Raw genomic sequence first — 8,029 nt, forward strand, 5'->3', positions numbered from 1 at the left:
GAAGTGTATACACAAGGATATAGTGAGGGATACACTGTGATACTCTACAACTTCCACGACAAGGTTTTTTTTTCTTTTGGGAGGGAGGTTGCAAGGGTGGAGGGTGGGTACAGGGGAGGGAGAGATGAGTGGGATTTGGGTACAAATTATGAAATTCACAATCAATAAAAAGTTAATTTAAAGATTGTAGGAAGGCATATTCTCATTTAAGGCTTCCTCCTCTCTGGTGGCTCTAGCTTGTGTCCAGTTGACATAAAACTTGCCTGCATACTATACAAATTCCAGCATGGGGAAGGGGAGGTGAACACCAAGTCCCCCCTCCCCTCCCGGGAGCTATTAGCATGTGATAGCTGTTGTGAGAGAGACAGTCAGTTTCATTAAGAATGTGTGATCTCTGATAAATCCTCCAAGCGCCAAGGCAGGCCTCACATCTACAATTATCTGAGCAACACAAAGTGGATTCAACTGAGTTGAGAGATTGAGAAAGAGAGAGAGAGAGAAAGAAAGAGAAGAGAGAGAGGGAGAAAGAGAGAGAGGGAGAGAGGGAGAGAGATGCACACTCACCTCTGCAAACGAACATGAACACGCATGAACAGCGCACACGTGATTTTTTTCATTCCTTTCTTTCTTTTTTGACAAGGTCTCACTATGTAGCCTTGGCTGGCCCAGAACTCCCTAGGTTGACCAGGTTGGCCTTGAACTCACAGAAACCTGTTTGCCTCTACTTCCCAAGCACTGGGATTAAAGGCCTGTGCCACCCCTCCCGGTTACTTTCTGAATTTTGATCTTTTGGGACTTCAACTCTGGAAATTATGACTCTGAGGACAGTGTCTTTGGGAACCTGACATTGCTTTTCCCGCGATTATTTCCTTCCCATCTGCCTGAGTGTGTTCTGTCCTTTACCATCTTCCCTGGCACTGCCAGGGCTTGACCGCAATGCCCTGAGCTACCTACCGCTCCTTAAAGTTGGTAGAATCTTCTCTGCCTTCCAGCATCCAAAGGGCCCAGAAATCTCAGTTTTTACATTCCTTTCCTAAAAGGAGCTTAGAAAAAAAAAGTCTCCCAGGGGCCTGGCTGGAGGACACTGCTGGAGAAGCACAAAGCAGGTGCCGAGATCTTTCTAGAACTGCTGTTTCTTCTTCCCATTGTTATTACTGTAAAAACAAACAACAAAGCCATGGTGGTACATACCTGTAATCCCAGCACTCAGCATGAGGAAGCATCAGAAGTTCAAGATCATCCTCAATTACATAGGGAGTTCAAAACTAGCCTGGGCTACAGGAGACTCTGTCCAAACAAAGAGCCTAGAACATGTTAAACATTCAGCAGAGTGTTAACCGTAGGCCGTCTTATTTTGCACAAATGAAATCCTCATCTCATTGTACAACATCTCCCACTGCCCCTCACACACTCGCACCCCAGTTCCCCCTGCACTCCCCCATGCACCCCCAGTCCTTGGAATCCACCACTCTACTTTCTGTTTCAGACCTCTTCATATTAATGGAATCGTGCTGTCTTTATCTTTTTGTAACTGGCCCTTTTTGCTTTGCAGAATGTCATCAAAGTAGCATTTGATGGGATTTCTGTGTACTTTGGTTTGGGTTTTGTTTTGTTTCTGAGCTAAGGTCTCCCTAGGTAGCCCAGGGCTCAAATTTGCACTCTTCCTCCCACCAGCTCCCAAGTGCTGTGAATACAGATGTGTGCCATTGCATAGGCGTCTGTCTCCTTTCTCAGGGCTCAATAACCTTCTATTGAATGTTCACACCCTATCTTCTGTATCAAGTCACTCAATAGGGGTCTCCACATTGACCACTGGGATAAATAATACTCTAGTGAATGTAGATCTGCAAATGCTTCAAGTCCCTGTTTCACACTGGCATGGTGGCACACACCTAGCACTCTAGAGGCAGGGGCAGGCAGAGCTCTGTGAGTTCAAGGCCAGCCTGGTCTCCAGAGCAACAGTATTATTTTACAGTCCTATCAACAAAGAGTGCAGAAGGTTTCTGCTTCCTCCTCAGCCTTTGCAACTCTTGTTTTGTGTTTCTTTGACAGTGGCATTAATTATCACCTTCCTTGTTGCTGTTACAAGATACCTAACCAGAGCAGCTTCCAGCGGCTGGCGAGATGGCTCAGCTATGTAAAGGTGCTTGCTCTACAAGCCTTGGAGACCCGAGTTTGATTCCCCCAAACCCTTGAAAAGGTAGAAGGAAAGAAATGATGTCACAAAGCTGTCCTCTAACCTCTACATATGTTCTGTGGAAGGGCATCCCTCACACATACATTGTGAACACACAAAATAATAGTAAATAATAATAATAAAAAGAAAATAAGATTTTAAAAGTGCAAGGATTAGTCTGTTGTCTTCTCCGGTGTTTTAAGGCCATTTTAAAAGGAAGGATTTGATTATCACACTCACATTTGGGGGGGTACAGTTCATCAGGGCAAGGAAGGCGTGGCTGAGGAATGAGGAACAGTTTCAGCTCCTTATGTCTTAAAAAAACAAGAAGCACACGCCTGGCCAGGACAGCCAGGGCTATACAGAGAAATCCTGTCTCAAAAATACCAAAAAAAAAAAAAAAAAAAAAAAAAAAAAAAAAAAAAAAAAAAAAAAAAGAACAGAAACAGACAGCAGGCTAGCAGCACCTAGCTATTCACAATTTCACAATGTGTTGACACATCTCTCTCTTTTTACTCTGAAGCTCTGACTGGCCTCCTCCTTTAGCCTCTGGGATGAGGGAGGAATCCACCTGATTTCTCCAGAGAAGTGAGTTGCATTCCAGTGACCTGCTTAGTGACAAGCTTGAGGGGTCAGAGACAGGGGGCAAACTCAGAGTCACACTGAATTTAGAAGATTGCTCCATGAAGTCTTTCAGATATGCTAATATGTCTTACACATTTGGGTAAAACACTATCCAGTCTGGGAAGGTGGGGTGGAAGGGCATAAATGGAAGGAAAGGTGGCTGGGGGAGGGGAGGAGGATCAACAAAAATAACTGATTGAACCAAGGATATGGCTCAGTTAGTAACGTGCTTGCAACACAAACATAAAGATCAAAATTCAATCCCCAACACATGTACAAAGCTGGGTGTGTGGGCCGGGTATAGTGGTGAGCACTTGAAGGACAGAGACAGGTGGATCTCTGTGAGTTCAAGGTCAGGCTAGTCTACTTAGTAAGTTCCATGACAGATAGAACTACACAGTGGGACACTGTCTCAAAAAACCAATAACAACAGCAAAGAAAACAAAACAACAACCTAGCTGGGCATAGTGATTTGTGCTTTCAATCCCAGTGCTGAGGAGGCAAAGATGGAAGGATCTTGGGACTCACTGGCCGGGCAGCCTAGTGTACCAGTGAGAGACTCTGTCTCAAAGAACAAAACAGGCAGGCAAAGTATGATGACACATACCTTCAGTCCCAGCATTTGGGGAGGCAGATGCAGATGGACTCTATGAATTCAAGATGAGCCAGAGCTACATAGTGAGACTCTGTTTCAGAAACAAATGAATAATAAGATGGATAGGTCCTGAGGAACAATATTCAAGGTTTCCTCTGGCCTCCACACATATATGCACAAATATGTGCACCTCACACATATACCACATGCAAACAAAATAAAATAATAATAAGTAAGCCAATTATGTATTGATAGTGCCATAATAAAACCTGTTTCTTTGTATGCTAATAAAATGTTTTAGTAAAATAAAAGACAAAGGAAGGAACAAAAATGAACATTCATAACTTGGCTATAGAATCCTTTCTGCATGGGTCTGGAAGACCGGAGAAGCTCACATGCTCTTTTTGTTTGTTTTGTTTTTTGAAACAGGGTCTGCCTATGTAGCCCTGGCTATCTTATAACTCACTGTGTAGACCAGGCTAGCTTTGCACTCACAGAGATCTGTCTGCCTCTGGTTTCCAGTTGCTGGATTAAAGGCATATACTACTATGCCTGGCTATCTTGTGGGGTTTTTTTTTTTGTTTGTTTGTTTGTTTTTAATTAAAAGTTTAAGGGGCTGGAGAGATGGCTCAGCAGCTAAGAGCATTGGCTGCTCCTCCAGAGGTGTTGAATTCAATTACCAGCAACCACATGGTGGCTCACAACCATCTGGAATGGGATCTGATGCCCTCTTCAAATAAGTAAATTTAAAAAAAATTTTTTTTTAAAGTTTAAACTAGGGGCTGAAGAGATGGCTCAGTGGTTAAGAGCACTGACTGTTCTTCCAGAGGTTCTGAGTTCAAATCCCAGCAACCACATCTTGACTCACAACTATCTGTAATGGGATCTGATGTCCTCTTCTGTCATGAGGGTGTACATGCAGATAGACCATTCATACATTAAAAAAAAATTTAAACTCATACATGAAAAGATTAAAATGGCACACATTCATGGAGTAATGCAGTGTGTTGTTTGTTTGTTTAGACAAGTCCTCACAGCACAGCCTGGCCTAGAATTTGCTATGCATCCCAAACTGGCTTCAAACTCATAATCCTTCTGCCTCAGACTCCAAAGTGTTGAGGTAACATGCCATGTTTTGACGAATACACACACATTTATATACATAAATGCCAGGTTTAATATATCTATTTTCTCAAACATTTACCATTTATTTTTTGTTTCTTTTCTATTTTTTTGTCTTATTTTGGGGGTTGAGTTTGGCTTTATTTCTTTTTCTCATTGTTTTGTTTCTTGGTGTTTCGTTTGTTCAAGACAAGAAGATTTCATTCTGTACCTCGGGTTGGCTTGTAGCCAACTAGGTAGTCAAGCTGGTCTCACAGTAATGCCCCTGCCTCAGTCACTCAAGTGTTGGAATTATGTGAACCACTGCACCTGCCTTTCTTTTCTTTTCCTTTTAATTCCACCCCCATGCCCTACATGTCTCGTTTACAGGTTCACAGGTAGAGTTTCTCTTGGAATAGGAGCCAACACCTGTAATCCCACTACTTGGTGGCAGAAATAGATAGATCTGTATGAGTTCAAGGCCAGCCTAGTTGAAATAGTGAATAGTCAGCCGCGGGGCTACATAGCAAGGCTGCGTCTTTTAATAACAACAACAACTAAGCAGAGTTTTCTGTTGGGGGAGGGGTGTTCAAAGGACTCCTGGCTCAAGGACTCCTCCTACCTCAGCATCCCAAATATCTGGAACAATAGGCCCGTGAACCTGTACTCAGCTTTATGTATCCACTTTATAGATTATCTTTTGTTTGCACATTTTTCCCTATTACACTTTTCTTTTGCTTTGATGTTATGTACCATGGCACTGATAATTCCAATACCATCATTTGTTGGCTCGAGAAATGGAAAAACTAGCGTCCCGAAGTTTTAAATTGCTTTATTCCTCTCTCCTTTATCTGCTATCCTAAATCTGAGGATTTATCCTACCAAAGCATTCACAGAGAGATTGCGGAGCTTGGAATGTTTGTGCAAATCTCTCTGTGAATCACAGACTAGAGTAGAAAATGCCCTTCTCTAGGGGTGAACCTTGCCCTCCCAGGATTTCCAGCAGAGTGGAGGGGAGTCGGGGGCTGAGTCAGCAGAACCACGTTCACGTTTGTCCACCAGGTTCCTTCACTTCCTGCAGCTTCCACGATGGCAAGTTTCAGGGGTCACTGACTCCAGTGGCCTTCAGAGTCAGTGAGAGATGGAAGTGGGCCTTTTGAATCACAGCCATCTTTGCAGAGTGCTCACCAGCTCCATTGCAGGTCTTCTAAACTAGCAGGTGGGATTCGGGCAGCACCAAAGTCTTCTTGCTTCTACTTCTGCAAGATATATATATTTTTTCTTAATTATATATATTAATTATAAATTATATATATATATAATTTACTTAAATTTTTGAGGGGCTAGTACTTGGGATTGAACCCAGGGCCAAACATTGCTAGCCAAACACTCTTACCAGTGAATTACAAACTCAATTCTGGCTAATTTTGTGTGCCGCCCTGACCAGAGAGGATCAAACATTATACTGGGCATGTCCTCAGAATGTTTTTGGAGGACATTAACATTTAAAGAGGTTCCTAGAGTGGGTCTCTGAGCCAATCAGTGGAAGGCCCAAATGAACAGAACTGCAGTCTCACCCTCAGAGAAGTGAGTTGTCTCTGCTTTCAGACTTCCTGAGTTCTCTTTCTTCTGAGGCTGGAACTTAGACTTCCAGCTCCTCTTCTGCATGTCAAGACTTTGGACCTGACCCTCAGCTATACCTCCAGCTTTGGGGTCTCCAGTTCATCCAGATCTCGAAGCTTCTTGGCTTCATAGCCACATGGACTGATTTGCTGTGTTAAAGTCACCCTATACTGTGCCTCTATCAGACTGAGCCTGTTTCTCTGGAGAACACTGATTAGTATAACTTTAATAGCCAGTCTTAAAAACTCATTAAGACTGTCAAGATTATTAGAGCAAAACGTCAAGCTAGGGACTGGTGGGAAGTATTAAATGTATAGTGTCACACAGAGCTAAAAATGAGGATCAAAAAGAAAATTTGTCTTCGAAGACCAAAGGCTTATATAGCATAACTATAGAAATGGGAGAAAATGGCTCAGCAGATAAAGGCCGTTGCCACACAAGTCTGATGATGTGAGTTCGAGTCCCAGATCCCATGTAAAGAAGGAAGGAAAGATAGAACTGACTTAGAGAGTTCTTTGACCTCCATGTGTGTACTGTGTCATATGTACTCGCACACATATGCACAAAGCGATTGTACCTGGCTGTAGTAATCTGCTGTAATCCCAGGACATGGGCGACGACGGAAGCCTAAAGGATGAGAAGTTCAATGCCACCCTTAGTTCAAAGCCAGCCTGGACTACAGGAGACCCTGCCTCAAGTAACAAACAAACAAAACCTCTCCTTTAGCTTTGGATTTGTATCCGTAGGAATTCATGAACTATTTTGAATCTGTCAGTAGATCAATTAATATACACATCTGTCTGCTGTCGAGTCACTTGAAGATATTAGAAGCAGAATTCCACCGAGGAAGCAGTTAGTGCACCACCCAAACTGTGGTGCTGAGATTCCCCTTCCTATTGCAGAAATCAGAACTTCCAAAAGCAGCAGCTCAGTTACAGTCACTGAGGTAAGTCCATAAAGTCACTGTCAAAAGAAAAATTGGTAAAGGAAAGTGGTTTATTTACAGTTTGGATAAACAGGGAGGTGGGACCGGAAGACATCTAATTTCCTCCCTACTGTGCCCATAATGATCTTTGTGTTTAGACAAAGCTTTGTAACAAAGGCTAGAACAAATTCAAATGCAAAACTGTGAGAGAGTTCAGCCTCTTCCTGGGGTGGGGGCGGGGTGAAGTGGGGGTGGGGACGACAAGCAGGGGGTGGGGGTGGGCGGGGAGGGTGTCTGATTTGGAAGGGTAAACCAAATACCAAAAACACCCAGGTTGCTTCTGTTCCCTTATATAATCCACGCACAAAATAAACCTGGACACTATTTTACTGGCCAAAGTCTTGAAAACAATTCAGGAACCACTAGAAAAGGCCAGACAGGACATCTGTAAATCAAAACAGGATAGTGACTGGTTAGAACTATTAGATCAGTCAGCTTGGGCTTCACAGCTTGTAAGCAAATAAATGAAAAAGAATCAAGCCTTCTACTGAGTTTTATCTTTGCATAGCCAAATAGAAGATAAAGCTTGTTTTAAATAAGACACCCCAACTAATAAAGAAAATAGAAATGACTGCGCTGAAGGTGTTGCCCAGTGGTAGAGCATCCTCAAGCCCCACACCCCAGGTCAATCACAGCACAGCCAAAAGAGAAGAGAAGAGAGAAAAGAAAGAGGGACAGAAATGGATAGTGAATGCAGCTGAACCCTAAGCCCCGCCAGCTACTGATCTCATCTAGCCTGAAGCAGGGGCCATCCACATCCCCACCTGTGGACTGATGGGCCACCAACTGGCAGGAAAGGTTTAGAACAGACCATCCCAGGGAGCTGGGGAGATATGAAAAGCCAAACCCTCAAACTCCATAAGAAATGGTAAACATTTTGGAGGGGAAACTGGGAATGGAGAAATTTACATGTAAATAAAGAAAA

Source organism: Mastomys coucha, unplaced genomic scaffold, assembly GCF_008632895.1.
Source record: "Mastomys coucha isolate ucsf_1 unplaced genomic scaffold, UCSF_Mcou_1 pScaffold15, whole genome shotgun sequence".
In the NCBI taxonomy this organism is placed as follows: domain Eukaryota; kingdom Metazoa; phylum Chordata; class Mammalia; order Rodentia; family Muridae; genus Mastomys; species Mastomys coucha.